This window comes from Bison bison, unplaced genomic scaffold (genome assembly GCF_000754665.1).
Source record: "Bison bison bison isolate TAMUID 2011002044 unplaced genomic scaffold, Bison_UMD1.0 scf7180017864481, whole genome shotgun sequence".
Classification (NCBI taxonomy): domain Eukaryota; kingdom Metazoa; phylum Chordata; class Mammalia; order Artiodactyla; family Bovidae; genus Bison; species Bison bison.
The window spans coordinates 1,364,842-1,382,112 of record NW_011495041.1 but is presented as its reverse complement, the minus strand read 5'-3'; the positions used below and the strand labels follow the sequence as shown (position 1 = coordinate 1,382,112).

The 17,271-nt window shown below is 44.6% G+C and overlaps 1 protein-coding gene across 6 annotated transcripts in view; it reads right to left on the bottom strand.

Moving 5' to 3' along the window:
* Positions 1–15,626, bottom strand: part of TMEM50B (transmembrane protein 50B) — a 36,855-nt gene extending 21,229 nt beyond the window's left edge. For 3 of the 6 annotated variants that reach the window (XM_010862285.1, XM_010862283.1, XM_010862287.1), the window contains exon 1: positions 15,492–15,626. The gene's annotated coding sequence lies outside the window, so the exon portion shown is untranslated. Of the gene's footprint in view, positions 1–12,101; positions 13,721–13,954; positions 14,142–15,491 lie in introns of those variants that run through there. The other 3 variants (XM_010862286.1, XM_010862288.1, XM_010862284.1) reach the window with 3 other exon arrangements.
* Positions 15,627–17,271: the final 1,645 nt, after the last annotated feature.

Here is a 17,271-nt window from a genome sequence, read left to right as displayed (position 1 = left end):
CAGATGCCTTTACCTTCATTTTCTGAATATTGAGTTTTAAGCCAACTTTTTCACTCTCCTCTTTCACTTTCATCAAAAGGCTCTTTAGTTCTCCTTCGCTTTCTGCCCTAAGGGAGGCATCATCTGCATATCTGAAGTTATTGATATTTTTCCTGGAAATGTTGATTCCAGCTTTTGCTTCATCCAGCCCAACATTTCACATGACGTACTCTGCATATAAGTTAAACAAACAGGGTAACAATATACAGCCTTGATGTACTGCTTTCCCAATTTGGAACCAGTCTGTTTTTCTATGTCTAGTTCTGTTGCTTCTTGACCTGCATATAGATTTCTCAGGAGGCAGGTCAGGTGTGGTCTGGTATTCCCGTCTCTTGAAGAATTTTCCACAGTTTGTTGTGATCCACAGAGTCAAAGGCTTTGGCGTTAATGCAGACATTTAAAAAAGTATTTTTGAGGGACTTCCCTGGTGGTCCAGTGGTTGAGACCCCATGCTTCCAATGCAGGGGGTGCAGGTTTCATCTCTAGTTGGGGAGCTAATATCCCACATGCCATGTGAAAAAAACTTTTTTTATATTTATTTCTGAAAAACATAGAATGGCATGAGTAAATGGTAATGATTAAGTGAAAAAAGCAGGTTATTAAAACTATCTATTGCATTATTTCCTTTTTAGAAAAAAGAATCAGCAGTATAAACACACACATGTGTAAAAATGCTAGAACGACAAACACCAGTACTTCCGTAATATCATTTACATATGGATGATGATAAGATGTGTGTGTTTTTTAGTCTATTTTCAAAGTCTGCTGCACTGAGCATGAATTACATTTTTTTAATGCAAAGTGATTTTTAACATTAACACTGTAATTAAAACTATGAATTGTTGATTCTTCTTGCCTGTTGAAACCTCTTATATGATGTACTATGTCTATAACTATGTTTAATAAACAAACTTTTTTGAGGTCAAGGAAATTACCGGTATGTTCTCCCATAAAACTGACCCTGGTAGCAATTTTTAAAAAACAAGATTATTAAACTGAACTAAAGGAAGTTTTCTAATACATTCAGTTCAGCTCATTTCAGTTCAGTCGCTCAGTCGTGTCCGACTCTGCGACCCCATGAATCGCAGCACACCAGGCCTCCCTGTCCATCACCAACTCCCGGAGTTCACTCAAACTCATGTCTATCAAGTCGGTGATGTCATTCAGCTTTAGCATCGGTCCTTCCAATGAACACCCAGGACTGATCTCCTTTAGGATGGACTGGCTGGATCTCCTTGCAGTCCAAGGGACTCTCAAGAGTCTTCTCCAACACTGCAGTTCAAAAGCATCAGTTCTTCGGCACTCAGCTTTCTTCACAGTCCAACTCTCACATCCATACATGATCACTGGAAAAACCATAGCCTTGACAGACATTAGACAGTCATTATTGCCACTCCTAAAAGGTAACTCTTTATAAAAAGAAATGAGTCTTTTTTTGTTTTTTTGCCTGTGCCATGCCGCATACAGGATCATAGTTCCCCAACCAGGGATCAAACCTATGCCCCCTTAAGTGGAAGCTCGGAATCCTAACCACTGGACCACCAGGGAATTCCCAGAAATGAGCCCTTTTTAGAGGGCATTTTAAATGATTCTATTGTGAAAATTTCATTTCCAAACAGTTAGTTTAGGAAACCAAAGGACAGCTGAAAAAGGCAAGAGGAGAAAACAACAAATACTTGAATAATATATAAACATGGTCTGAACAATTTCCATATACACCCAAGTCCCAAAATTCAAAATTCTTTCCTTTGACCAAACTTTCATACTACCATCTGTTTGTTCATCTATCTTTGCACTAGTTGCCAAATGATGTTAGGTGCTGTGTATACAAAAATGATTACCACAATCAACGTAAAGAATTTAGGGGACATTGTCAGAAGAGTAAATGTGCTATAAATATACATAACCTATGGGCTGTAACATAAAAGCGGTATAATAGAAATATAAAAACAGTGTTACAGAAGAGTTGCCAGGAAGAGTTGAGGGAAGTTTAATAAAGGAAAAATAAACTTGGCTGAGTTTTGAAGCAACAATAGGAATGTGATAGATGAAAAAGAAGGAATAAAATATGTGAAATCATGTAGGCACACAAGAAAACAGGGTAGAGTTTATGGTATTTCAAAGAGTGGTGGTGGTGATTAACCTGTATGGAACAAGATCAAGAAGACTTTTTCAGCCTATGCAAATCTGACCTCTACCCTCGAAGCCAGGGATTAGCCAACTTCTTCTGTAAAGAACCAGAGAGTGCACATTTTTGGCTTTGCAGACCAAACCATCTCCGCCAGGACTATGCATCTCTGCTGTTATACAGCACAGACACTATGTGGACAAATGAGCATATGCCTGTATTCCAATAATACTTAATTTACAAAGCAAGCAGCAGACCAGGCCTGGCCCACAGCTCGGAGTCTGTAGGCCCTTGCTTTGAGAACTAGGGAACTGCCAGAGGCTTGTAAGCAGGGAAGACAAGATCAGTGCTGTGATTTGAAAGATAATTCTGGGAGCAGGAGTATGGAGAAGGGACTGAAAGAATATGTTAAAGACACCTTCTAGACAGAAAGAGAATAAGGATATGAACTGAGGCCAGACTGGTACAGGCTAAAGAAAAGGGTTTTGTTTGAGAAATACTAGCATGGTATTATCCACAAGCAAGCAAGAGCTAAGAATGACTACGTTTGGGTGCTCAATGCCTGGCAAGACACCACTAACCGAAACAGGGAAGGGAGAATGGGAGAGTTTGAGCATAATGGGCTTGAAATGATGAAGGGCCTGCAGGTGGAGAGGTGCCAAAGACATGCACAGAGGAACAGTGGTTTAAGACAGAAAAAGAGGCTGGAGGTTTGCAGTGATTAAGTGGTAGCTGAACTCATGGGCGCAGCTAGCGTATCTGGAGGAGGAAACGCGGAAGAGGGCGGAGGACTGACTCAGTGCTCATCTGAGACTCCCTTCCTTCCTTCCTTGCATCACTGTGTGCCAGGCATCACAGCGGACTACACACAGTGGGACTTAACCAGCACAAAACTCCTCTAGAACATGTATGGAGTACTTACAGAACATGCCTTACAAGCAAGGTACTGTGGGAAAAACAAAGATGAATAAAACTTGGCACCCATCATCAGGAGGTGAACAAACTGGCAGAGAAATCAACTGAGATGTTTTTTAAATCGTTACAATTTATTAAAAAAAAAAAAAACAAACTGTTACCCCCTCACCCCCAAATCAGGAAATTAACAAAATTTAAATACTGTCCAAGATAGTAGGTCTACATAATCAGACAACTGACTCAAAAGAGACAGAAATAAAATCTATGGGAATTCGCTGGTGGTCCAGCGCTTAGGGCTCTGTGCTTTCAAATGCCGAGGGCCCAGGCTCAACCCCTGGCTGGGGAGCTAAAGTCCCACAAGCTTCACAAGGCGGTCAAACTAAACGTGTAAGAGTCATACAGAGTAAAACATACATCTCCCCACCTCTACGACTACTACTGGCTATTAGTTACAAGGTGCTTATCGGTTACAGACAGCTCCACTCCATCCTCGGAGGAACTCTTTGCACAGACTATTCCACTGACTCCTCACAAATACTCTAAGGCAATTACTAAGATTCTATGGTATTACTAAAAAAAGGTTTAGAGAAGAACTGGCCCAAGGTCACACAGCTAGCAAGAAGGAAAGCCAGGATTCCACTGAAGCTCACATCTGATTCCAAAACCCATTTTGTGACCATTACACTGTACCTACGCCAGAGAGATTCACAGCATTCCTCTCATTTCTGGTTTCTTGAGCAGAAAGTTACTATCCTACTGCCTGTGGTGAAGAGAGCAAGAAAAACAAGATGGAAGAGAAAGGGCCCCAATTTACAGGAACCCTGTGACCACCCAGAAATAGAAGAAAGCCATCCAATGAGATCCACAATGACAGTGTGATTACTGTTGATTCAAATCTTGCCAAGCGAGTCTGGAGAATACAAGCTCTCTTCTTGGGTTGCTACAAACCTGGTTTCTGGGCACTCACAGTGTGAATATTTTATAGGCCTTAAGATCCAACAGAATGAATTATTCAGAGAGCTAAAGCACTTTTGGAAAAGACATTTTACATACTTAATCTCAGGATGCTTCTTTGCCTTCTCACCTATAAATCATCTATTAAACAGAAATAAAATTTAGGAAGTAGCATCAATTTTGGTAAAAGATTTAAAGCTAAAAGCCAAAGTAAAGGACAGGGAGCTTAGGTTTCTAAGGAGACTCTAATCCTGTAGCTATACAATTTGCCCCAGTAATATCCTTAACAACTTTTAATTATTCAAAACATGAATTATGCAAAATGGTGAACCTTCCCTATACTGCGTCCCTATGCAGTTGGTTCACAGATCTACGTTTCCATACATCCAACTACTTGCCTGACACCCTCTGGCTGTCTCAGTCACTTCAAAATCAGCAGGTCCAAACACAAATTCAAATGCATGGTCCCCTCCTCCAAATCTGATCCTATTCCAGTATTCTCACAATTAATGAATCACCAGTCATTCGATTACATAAGCCAGAAATTCAGGTGTCTTCCTCTTTACTTCTTTCTTACCTCTCACATCCCTTACCTGATCGTGCCTCCTTTAACTCTCTCAGGGCTTCCCTGTGGCTCAGCTGGTGAAGAATTCGCCTGTGATGTGGGAGACCTGGGTTTGATCCCTGGGTTGGGAAGATCCCCTGGAGAAGGGAAAGGCTACCCACTCCAGTATTCCGGCCTAGAGAATTCCATGGACTGTATAGTCTATGGCGTTGCAATGTGTTGGACATGACTGAGCAACTTTCACTTAACTCTCTCAAGTCTAACTTCTCCACGTCTCCCTTCCAGCACCATCACCTGAGTGATGGAGAGAGGTCCCTCTCCCACCTGTCCCATGACAACAGGTACCCAACTGATCCAGCCTCACCCATCGTGCCCTCATCAATATGTTCCCCATACCACAGCTAGAATGTTGTTGTTGCTTTTAAAAGGCACAAAGCTGGCATCTCCTCCCTGCTTAAAACCTTTCACCGTCTTTCCATTTCTAAAGACAAAGACGCTGTAGCACGGCCCAGCACTTTTTCTCCTCAAGCTGCTCTTGAAATAGTTTCTCCTCTCTCTCCCAATGATCCTCGTTTTTCTTGTAGTGCCTTACACTTGCTGAATCACCCCATATAAACCACATCCTCTCCGCGTGAAACCTACCTTTCCACCCCCAGCTCACCTGGTTAACTCCTACTCATGATGCCAGATGTCCCCTTAGTTGTGACTTCTCCACTCAAACATCAGCTTTCCTTTCATTCATTCAAGGTTTATTTAAGGAGTGCCGGCTACATGCCAGGCCCTGCTGTGGACACTTAAGATACAAGAATGAGAAGATAAAAAGCACTGGCCATGTGGAGCTTTGGCAGTGCGAAAGAAGGGAGATGGGAACGACACAATAAACGTAATTGCACACACCTCACACGCTAGTAAAGTAATGCTCAAAATTCTCCAAGCCAGGCTTCAGCAATACGTGAACAGTGAACTTCCTGATGTTCAAGCTGGTTTTAGAAAAGGCAGAGGAACCAGAGATCAAATTGCCAACATCCGCTGGATCATGGAAAAAGCAAGAGAGTTCCAGAAAAACATCTATTTCTGCTTTATTGACTATGCCAAAGCCTTTGACTGTGTGGATCACAATAAACTGTGGAAAATCCTGAAAGAGATGGGAATACCAGACCACTTGATCTGCCTCTTGAGAAATTTGTATGCAGGTCAGGAAGCAACAGTTAGAACTGGACATGGAACAACAGACTGGTTCCAAATAGGAAAGGGAGTACGTCAAGGCTGTATATTGTCACCCTGTTTATTTACCTTATATGCAGAGTACACCATGAGAAACGCTGGACTGGAAGAAGCACAAGCTGGAATCAAGATTGCTGGGAGAAATATCAATAACCTCACATATGCAGATGACACCACCCTTATGGCAGAAAGTGAAGAGGAACTCAAAAGCTTCTTGATGAAAGTGAAAGTGGAGAGTGAAAAAGTTGGCTTACAGCTCAATATTCAGAAAACGAAGATCATGGCATCCGGTCCCACCACTTCATGGGAAATAGATGGGGAAACAGTGGAAACAGTGTCAGACTTTATTTTTCTGGGCTCCAAAATCACTGCAGATGGTGACTGCAGCCATGAAATTAAAAGACGCTTACTCCTTGGAAGGAAAGTTATGACCAACCTAGATAACATATTACAAAGCAGAGACATTACTTTGCCAACAAAGGTCCTTCTAGTCAAGGCTATGGTTTTTCCAGTAGTCATGTATGGATGTGAGAGTTGGACTATAAAGAAAGCTGAGCACAGAAGAATTGATGCTTTTGAACTGTGGTGTTGAAGAAGACTCTTGAGAGTCCGTTGAACTGCAAGGAGATCCAACCAGTCCATTCTGAAGGAGATCAGCCCTGGGATTTCTTTGGAAGGAATGATGCTAAAGCTGAAACTCCAGTACTTTGGCCACCTCATGCGAAGAGTTGACTCATTGGAAAAGACTCTGATGCTGGGAGAGATTGGGGGCAGGAGGAGAAGGGGATGACAGAGGATGAGATGGCTGGATGGCATCACTGACTCGATGGACGTGAGTCTGAGTGAACTCCGGGAGCTGGTGATGGACAGGGAGGCCTGGCGTGCTGCGATTCATGGGGTCGCAAAGAGTCGGACACGACTGAGCGACTGATCTGATCTGATCTAGAAAATGATAAATGCCATGCGGGAAACAAAGCAGACTAGGAGCACTGGGAGTGTGGACGAGAGTGGGGCCAACTGAAAGGTCAAACTGGTGGACAAGGTAGGCCCCCTTGAAAAGATGACACCTGAAGGCATGGAGTTAGCCTCGTGAGTATCAGACAGAACAACAGCAAGGCAGAGGCCCCAGGGCAGGACGGGTTATTCAAGGAGCAACACGGAAGCAGGCGAGGTTGCAATGGAGTCAGTGAGCTGGGAAAGTAGACCAGAGAGGTAACAGGGTAGCCTCACAGGCTACTGTGAGAACTTTCGTCTTTACTGATTAAAATTGGGAGCCCTAAGGGAGAAGGCAATAGCAACCCACTCCAGTACTCCTGCCTGGCGAATCCCATGGACAGAGGAGGCTGGCAGGCTGCAGTCCATGGGGTCGCTAGGAGTAGGACACGATTGAAGCGACTTAGCAGCAGCAAGGGAGTCTGAGAAGTCTGCCAAACATTTAAAAGCATCCCTTAGGCTGTTGTGGGGAGAACAGACTGCCGGGGGAAGAGTGGAAGGAGCGAAACCAGTTAAAAGGTTGTTGAAATAATCCAAGTGGATGATGATAACGGCTTCCATGCTCTCCTGACTCCATGGCCAGATCTAATTCCCCTAGCATTTCAGTATTAATCTTCTATGTGATCAATACCTACCTCCCTCTGAAGAAAGTAAGCTCCACAAAGGACACCCACATCCGTTTTTGCTCACTGTGGTTCTCCCAGAGCTTAGTACAGTACATGGCATAAAGAAGGCACTCCAATACTTGAATGACTGAATCTAAATATTCTGTCTTTCAAACTCTGAAATGCAATACATGTCTCATTATCCTGTCACCAAAAAAAGAAGAGTCTACTTTATACCTGAAGGTGAAGTCGCTCAGTCGTGTCCGACTCTTTGTGACCCCGTGGACTGTAGCCTACCAGGCTTCTCCGTCCATGGGATTCTCCAGGCAAGAATGCTGGAGTGGGTTACCATTTCCTTCTCCAGGGGATCTTCCCGACCCAGGGATCAAACCCGGGTCTCCCGCATTGGAGGCAGACATTTTAACCTCTGAGCCACCAGGGAAGCCCTAGATTTATTTAAATTGATAATTTGTAAACACTGGTAATAAAAAGCATTATTTCAGTGAAGGAAATAAAATCTTGCCATGACAATATATTTAAGCATATCAGTTCTTAAAACCATCCTCTGTGCTTTCTCAAGTCCATTTTCTGCCAGAACTTTCTAAAACTCAAATTGGGGGGACTTCCCTGGAAGCCTAGTGGTTAAGACTCCCTGCTTCCACTTGGGCATGGTTTTGCTCCCTTGCTGGGGAATTAAGATCTAATAAGCCGTGCGGCACAGTCAAGGAAAAAAAAAGTAGTTTAAAAACAAACTCAGGTGGGATCATGCCTTTTATTGTAAAACTTTCAATGGCTCAAGATAAAGCCAAATGACACAGGATACTTACAGTCTCTCCCTAATATAGCTTCCTTATCTCCTACTATCCTGAGGCACTCTTCACTCCAGTCACAAAGAAATAAAAGGGAGAAGACAGCCAATACTTACCAAACACTACTGTTAGGCAAACTGTTAGATATTTTCAATATATTCATGTATATATTTCTGTATCTATTTCTATATATCTGTGTCCTTGGAATGGCTCTTCATCTCTTTGTCTACAGACACACTCCCAATTCAACTTTTAGGACACACAGAAGCCAAGTTCGGAAATAACTGAACCAGATGACATCAAGGGTCCCCTCCATTTCGAAGATTCTGAGAACCATCATATTTCCAGTCATGAAGTAGTCGCCAAAAGCAATACGAGCTAGAAGGTTCAAAAGATTTCACCATTAAACTCATCTATGACAAAAAATACAATTAACCAACCAAGTGAAATGTGTAAGCCATTACTGGTCCTCATTTCAAAAAAAAAAAACTTTTAAGGCACTCTGGGCCAACTGGGGAAATCAGAATACAGGTCACAGAACATTACAGAATTGTGGTTATGTAAAGAGAATGACCTTGTTAGGAGATGCTTGCTTACTATTTGGGGGTGAGGTGTCAGTGTCAGCAACATATGAGCAAATGGTTCAGCAAAGAAAAAGAAAAAAATGAGACAAATATGGCAAAATGTTAAATCTTTTGTTCAATTTTTCTGTATGTTTAAAAATTTTTTATAATAAAAAGCTGGAAAAAAATAGAGTGGCAGATAATCATGAGTTGCTACCTAAGTAAGATGACTGCTACACAACCCCAGAGCTGATCTAGCCACAGGAAAACATCACTCACTCTCGGAAGCCACCTTTACCCAGGTTTCCCCGCAGGAGCCCTGCCTGGGAATCTTTGAGTCCTCTGAGATTGCTCAGAAAATGCTCTCCTCCCCTGTTCAGGGAAACTGGCCCTGGGTCACAGCTCTGAACCCAAGTAGGTGAAAGGGAACCCACCTGGCAAACAGTAATGGGCAGGTAAAGACCTGAGTAAGAATGTTGCAAAGGGCACAAAGGAAGTAGACGCCTAGACACCAATTACCCTCCTCCAGCGCCAGCCACCACCCAGGCAGCTGAAAGTACAGTCCATGGAGTGAGCACCAGCCTGGGCCCTCGCCTACATCAGCCTCTTCCCAGCTGTGCCTTCCTGGCCAGGCTCATTTAATTCCATTTTTAATGGAATAGTTGCTATGTGACTGGCACTGTTCAGGCTTTTTTTTTTTTAATTGGAGGATAATCGTTTTGCAATGTGTTGATTTCTGTTGTACAGCAATGGCAATCAGCTATAAGCATACATATACTCCCTCCCTCCTGAAGCTCCCCATCCCCAGCCCACCCTCTGGGTCATCACGGAGCACCAAGCTGAGCTCCCAGCGCTATGCAGCGGGTTCCCACTAGCTGTCTATTTTAAACATGATGGCGCATATATGCCAATGCTACTCTCCATTTGTCTTACCCCCTCATTCCCCTGCGGAGTCCACAACTGTTCAAGCTTTAAATATCCCTAGGTTTTGGTCTTCTGATGTGTAAACTGGGGATATGACAGCACGTCCCTCGATAAGTGAGAATTAAAAAGACAGGCCAGAACACTGGGCTCACTCAATGCTATCAACCACTACCCACCAAGAAGAGGGTTCACAAACATCACAAACGTAGGACCGCTTTGAAGACGGCCTTCTGTTTATGGCAGTACTGCCATTCAGTTCAGTAGCTCAGTCGTGTCCAATCTTTGCGACCCCATGAACTGCAACACACCAGGCCTCCCTGTCCATCACCAACTCCTGGAGTCCACCTAAACTCATGTCCATTGAGTCAGTGATGCCATCCAACCATCTCATCCTCTGTCGTCCCCTTCTCCTCCTGCCTTCAATCTTTCCCAGCATCAGGGTCTTTTCAAATAAGTCAGCTCTTCGCGTCAGGTGGCCAAAGTATTGGAGTTTCAGTTACCACTTGGTCAAAAACAACTATTACTATCTTTGGGTGAAGATGTATCCAAGCATCTCATTTTGCTCCCTCCTGAAACATCACTAAAAACTGCAATCAGTAAAAGGAGTCGTGAACACAATGATGAGAACAGAAGAGACAAGAGCAGTAAAATTTTGAAAGTTGCAAAGCAGATGGACCATGGTCACTGACTGAGCATGCCCAAGAAAGCTGGACGTCCAAGCCAGTAGCAGGGAAAGCTGAGAACCAACACGGTAAAGACTTGAGGGAGGCAGGAAAACAAGTTAGGGCCCAGAACCTGTCCCTTTTCTCTTTGCTCGGTCTTTCAGTCATGTCTGGCCCTTTGCGATCCTACAAACTGTAGCCCGCCAGGCTCTTCTGTCTGTGGGGATTCTCCAGGCAAGAATGCTGGAGTGGGTTGCCATGCCCTCCATGGCCTGGCAACTGCCTCATCCATATCCAGATAGAAGTCTGAGGTTTTCCCCCACATCTGGCCTTCTGGACTGAGGGATACCATGCACAATGGCAGACTCAGGCATCATCCTGAAAACTGGACAGAAGTTTGCCATTCCTCTGTTCTGGTGCAGGAGACTGAAGCTAGATCCCTTCCAGACAGGAGTCTGGAAAGCTACGCAGAGAAGGGAAACTTAAAATCATTACAACCTCAGAAACAAGAGAACATACTGCATCTTAAAGCAAGAACAGCATGTTATCGTAAGGAACACTCAGAGACTAAAAAATAGCCTTTGAATATTAAAAGTATAACCATGGGGTTTTCTTAAATCCAAATATAAAGTTTGGGAAGTAAAAGTTAAGAAAATCTAGCCGTAAGTAGATGGAAAACAGAAGAAAACAGGTAAGAAAATGAGAAGACCTTTACAAGGCTCACATCCAAGTAACAGGTGTTTCAGGAGGAACTACAGAGAAAACATGAGGGAGAAAAATAACAAAATATTCAGGAAAACTTCTCCAGAATAGGAAGAACTGTATTTTCTGATTTAAAGGGCCCATCAGATACTCAAAATAATGGATGAAAATAGACCCACACTAAGACAGACTATTTTAAATTTCAAATCATTGAAGTCAAAGCAGAAAATGTGTGTGTGTGTGTGTGCTTAGTTATGTCTGACTCTTTGAGATCCCATGGACTGTAGACCTCCAGGCTCCTCTGTCCATGGAATTTTCCAAGCAAGAGTACTAGAGGGGGTTGCCACTTCCTTCTCCAGGGGATCTTCCTGACACAGGGATCGAACCTGCATCTCCTGCATTGCAGGCAGATTCTTTACCCACGGAGCCATTAGGGAAGCCGCCAAACCACTGAAGTCAAAGCAGAGAACAGTCTGCGGAAATTAAAACACAAACAAACAACAAAAAAAGGTTCACAAAGGATCAGGAATCATAATTCTCCTTGTCAGGAGACTACTGCTGTCTGAGTGCCATCAGAGTGAGTGAAAAGCAACAAAAGAGAATACAGGAAAGATCCCCACACAGGAGAGCTGACGAGAGCCCCGCAGGGCCCCCAGACTCGGACAACCTGCTGGAATGAAGCGAGGTCCCACTGCTCCGCCAGCTTTTTCACTTGAGGACTGAATGCCGTGAACCTGGCCCAGACTCCTACTAATCCGTCCTCAGCTGGGCTTGGCTGGATCATGATCATACACTGAGGCAGTTCCTGTTCTCTTTCGGAGTCCTGCAGCCAGCATCAGCAAAGGACATGCACTTCCCTGACAGAAGGTTCTGCTTTGACCTACCCTGGTAACTGCAGGGAGGCCACAGAGAGCCGGCCACGCCCTCTGACCGTATCTCTGCTGTCCTTCCAGTGTTCGCTTCACATTAAAGCCTCCCAGATCCCCTGAGACCGTAGTAAACGTCTCCCAAGACTCACCCAGAACACTGTCCACTGACCCCTTCAGAAAGGGCTCCTGTGGGGAAAAGTCAAGGAAGCTGAAGCCGTTCTGTCTCCCTCATTTTTCCTGGAAACGTTCAAAGTGACAATAAATCCTGTCCTTTCCTTACATGGTCAGCATTGTGCTCGCAATTACGAAACAAAATTTTAATCTCAAAGGGAGAAAGCACTAGCATTTTTTTTAATAAGCCTGTTAGGACCTCATCTGGGCTCTTGGGGAAATAATTTCCTTATCTCAGTTTATTTAATGAACAATCCACTGTTAATAAAGACACAGTTTATCATCCTATAAGGTTTGTGCTTAACTGCAAAAATTAATAAGGTATGATCATTATAGCCTTGTAGAAATGATTCATCACAAAGGTATTACGATTTTGTTGCCCTCTGGAACATTAACCAATTATATCCAACCCAGCACTTTTATTGAGACAGTCCTTTCTCTAGGGACTACATAGATATCTGTTTCTTAAGTGCTCTTAAAAAACCTATTCTTGGCAGCACTCTCAGTAACAGTAAAATAAAACTTTGAAACATGCTATTTGTATGTAATATGTTTTTAACACTATTCACTCAAAACTAAATATACTGTTTAAAACATGTAAACATTTACATGTGTGTACATATACATATATGTGTATATTTATGGATTTGTGTGTAATGCTTATTTGATAAAGCAAGAGAAAGATTAACTTCTAGCACGACAGAGGCTCCCTCTGGAAGAAAGATGTAAATGTCTCCTTTCTTAATGTGGTTGTAGATACAGTGCTGATCACTGCAACAGTATTTATTCCCCACAACATTCTCCATACCCGAGATACCTTTTACAACAAAAGGAAGTTATTTCAAAAGAGAATAAGAATTCCAGTTACTGCTGTATATTCCAGGGGGATTACCACAGGAGGGTACTACACAACATACCTGTTCACATTTTCCCTTCCTCAGGGCCCTCTATTCATTTCTACTAAGCCAATCAAGTGAGTCAATATAACCTTAAAGTCAACACCACTATGTGGCAACAAGGTTAAAAAATTCACCATTATCTAATTCGGTACTCAACAAATTTTTTGATCCAGTCTCTAAATACTAAAAGACACACAGATACTAAGAAATGCATTTAAATCAAACAAATTAGCTACGGTCTTTAGTTTTTTTTCTTTTTTTAAATTTTATTTTATTTTTAAACTTTACAATATTGTATTAGTTTTGCCTAGCTACTGTCTTTAAATTGTAAAGTCCTTCAAATTACAAAAAGATTCCACATGAAAAGAGCATGAAAATTATACTCTAAAATACAATAATCCGTTTAAACTATCTGAGACTTATCCTACAATTTTCAAAGATACTCACGTAGTAAATCTTTTAATGGCTAAAACTCAGAAACAATCAAAACATCCATCAATAAGGGGCCAATAAAATATATTAAAGTACTTCTAGACAGTGGCGTGCTTTACAGCATTTTTAAAATGAGGCATATCCACAATGATATGATTCTGTCCTTATATTAAGTAGGTTGCCCAACAGTATCATGGTACTATCCCCTCCTGGGGCTTCCCAGGTAGCACCACTGGCAAAGAACCTGCCTGCCAATGGACGAGATGTAAGAGTTGCAGGTTCGATCCCTGGGTTGGGAAGATCCCCTGGAGGAGGGCAGAGCAACCCACTCCAGTATTCTTTCCTGGAGAATCCCAGGGACAGAGGAGCCTGTGGGCTATGGTCCATTGGCTCACAAAGAGTTGGACAAGACTGAGGTGACTTAACACAGCACATCACCTCCTATGGACTGGAATTGAGGGTGCAAAGTAAAGAAACAAGGAGTTCTAATTTATGCTAACCTTTTACTTGATACACTTCTGTGCTGTTTCTTTTTTTTTTCTTTTCTTTTCTTTTTTTTTTTTGGCACTTGAGATCTTAGCTCTTAGACCAGGAAGAGAATCCCTGCTCCCTGCAGGGGAAGCGCAGAGCTCTAACCACTGGACTGCCAGGAAATTCCCTGGTTTCAATTTTTCACTTGATGTTCTTCTGTAATGTTAAAAAAAAAAAAAAGTTCACAACCTGAATGTATTACGGTAATCGTTTAAAGGAGTTGATAATGATAAAATAAGATAAATTCTTCACCCTGGAGTCCAGAAGTGAATTCAGAAATGACCAGCCAGTTAGGGCTGCCCTAATCCTAGTGGGCGGAGGAGGATGGAGGTGGGGAAAGCGCGTCTCCGGAACAGGAACACTGCGCCCTCCCCCTGCTCTCATTAAACCAGCCTTTCCTGCCTCACCGATACTCAAGATAACTCCGGGTTTTCTTTTTAAGGACAAAGAGGCTTGCAACAGTATTATCGGCTTAAAAAAAAAAAAGTCTAATGTTTGTTCTACGTCTGAAAACTATGTTTGCAAAAAGAGATGACCAAGTGTCTGAAGATGATGGAAAAGAAGTGTGACAAGCCTGAGAGTCCGGGGCTTGGGAATTGTGAAGCTAAGGGGTGTTACAGTGTGGGTAGGTGAGGAGTTTGAGAGAAGAGGTGGCACACTGCGAAGAGAAATCAAGGTCTTTGAGAGGCACAAGGCTGACGACACACTCACTCCAATCGGAGGCTTGAATCCTTGCCCAACACACACACACACACACACACACGAGGCTTGAATCCTTCCCCAACAATCCTTCCCCAACACACACACACACACACACACACAGCGTCAGCAACGGGGCGGGAGCGAGAACAGTGCCTCTCATCATCAGCGCTTTGGCTTTAGGTCACGTACTTACCTTTCAAGTTAAGCACCTTCCCATGATTAACTGGAGAGTCAATTTATTGCTTAAAAACGAGAACGGCCGTCCCCAGTGCAACTACCTTTGCGACACGAGCTGCTCTGTTTCTCAAAGGACACCCAACCCTGTACGATCAATCCTCCAAAGAATGTCCATCCTCCTCCATCTCCACGCCACACCTCTGTACAGAGTCGGAAAAGTCCACTCAACACGGACCACATTCTCAGCAAGGAAGGGTTCAGAGCCAACGCGAAGAGGGGCGACGAAGCCCCTGAGGGGCCCGGGGCCCCGCGCCGGCGCACCTCTTTCCCCTTCCCCGCAACGCCGGAAAGCCGACAGTTCCGAGATGGAAACCTTTCAGGGCAACCAACCCGACGACGAGAGATCGCGGCTCTCCCAGACCCCGACCCCCGAGCGCCGGCCACGGTCGCCGGAGCGGGCTGGTGAGGAAGGGGGCGGCGTCGCCCCGACGCCCCACGGACCCCGATACGCCCGGCGGCGGCGCCGCGCACCGGGGAGGCCCCGGGCGGGCCAAGGGTGCCTCCCTGCGCCTCGGAGGCGGGCGCTGGTCCCCTCGCGCGCCCCCGAAACTGGCCGCCAGCACTCACCCGGCTTCCCCGACGCCCACGCCGACCCCCTGGGCTCACACGCAGAGGCGGAGGCGGCCACGCCGCGGCCGAGCCGGCGTCTTCCGCGCCACCTCAGCCCCGGGAGGGGAGCGCTCGACCGGCGCTAGGCTGAGGGCGCCGGCAGGGCGGGGCGCGGCGCCGTGCGCACCGCGGCAGCCAATCTGCGCGCAGCAAGTGGCCGGCCGGGGCGGGGCGGGGCTCGGGGGCTGGGCTCCGGGGGCGGGTCCTGACGCCAGGGGTCTGAGCTAGGGCGCCGCCCGCCAGGGTCCGAGTCCTCTGATTCGCGGATGCGTAGACAAGACCGGTCCCGAGGTCTGCTTCTGGGTGGCAACCCCGCTGCGTCTCTGCTCAGGAACTTCCAATTGTAGCATCCGTGAGATCGCGTGCAGAGGGTATCCCGGACCCGGGGGCAGGGGCTCTCTTTGCCTATAGGCCCTTCGGCGTTGGCCAAGTGTAGGGCACGTGGTCCTGAAGGATTCTCTGGAAACTGCGGCCTGTAGAGATGTCCTTTTCTAATCCCCACCACTCAGAAATGATGCTTTTGAACCCGTGGTGTTGGAGAAGACTCTTGAGAGTCCCTTGGACTGCAAAGAGATCCAACCAGTCCATCCTAAAGAAAATCAACCCTGAATTTTCTTTGGAAGGACTGTTGCTGAAGCTGTAGCTCCAATGCTTTGGCAGCCTGATGCGAAGAGTCGACTCATTGGAAAAGACCCTGATGCTGGGAAAGATTGAAGGCAGGAGGAAATGGGGACGACAGAGGATGAGATGGTTGGATGGCATCACCGGCTCAATGGACATGAGTTTGAGCAAACTCCGGGAGATAGTGAAGGACAGGGAAGCACACATGCTGCATGCAGTCCATGGGGTCGCAAAGAGTCGGACATGACTTAGCCACTGAACAACAACAACCACTCAGAAATGGAAGCCTAGAAAGGTGAAGTTAATTGTCCGAGGCTACCAACGAGTACTGTTAGCCATGGTTACCAAAACAACTGACTAGTCTTCTGATTCTATCCTGATGCTTTAACCGTGCATCCAGATTTTTCTTTTTCTTACAGTCAGGTCTCTTCCTGTCTCCTTTAAAGACGTTACATCTTGAATTTTCAGTGTAATTTCAACAGATTTTGCAAGCTCTGTCCCTCTAAATTTCCTACAGAATATACAATACAATATGTGCAACCTTAAAACTAGTTGAATTGCTGATCTATGAAAGTAGACTTTTAAAAACAAGTTTGTAGGGAATTCCCCAGCAGTCCCGTGGTTAGGGTTTAGTGCTTTCATTGCCAGCCTGAGTTCCATCCCTAGCTGGGGAACTAAGATCCCACAAACCGTCAAGTATGGCCAAATAATACTGTTTTTAAGTCTTGCTTCTTTTTTGATTATTGTATTAGGATCAGATTTGGCTGCAAGAAGCAGGGGGAAACAACCACAAAATAACACTAGCTTAAACAAAACTACCACACAATTGCACTCATCTCACACGCTAGTAAAGTAATGCTCAAAATTCTCCAAGCCAGGCTTCAGCAATATGTGAACAGTGAACTTCCTGATGTTCAAGCTGGTTTTAGAAAAGGCAGAGGAACCAGAGATCAAATTGCCAACATCCGCTGGATCATGGAAAAAGCAAGAGAGTTCCAGAAAAACATCTATTTCTGCTTTATTGACTATGTCAAAGCCTTTGACTGTGTGGATCACAATAAACTGTGGAAAATTCTGAAAGAGATGGGAATACCAGACCACCTGATCTGCCTCTTGA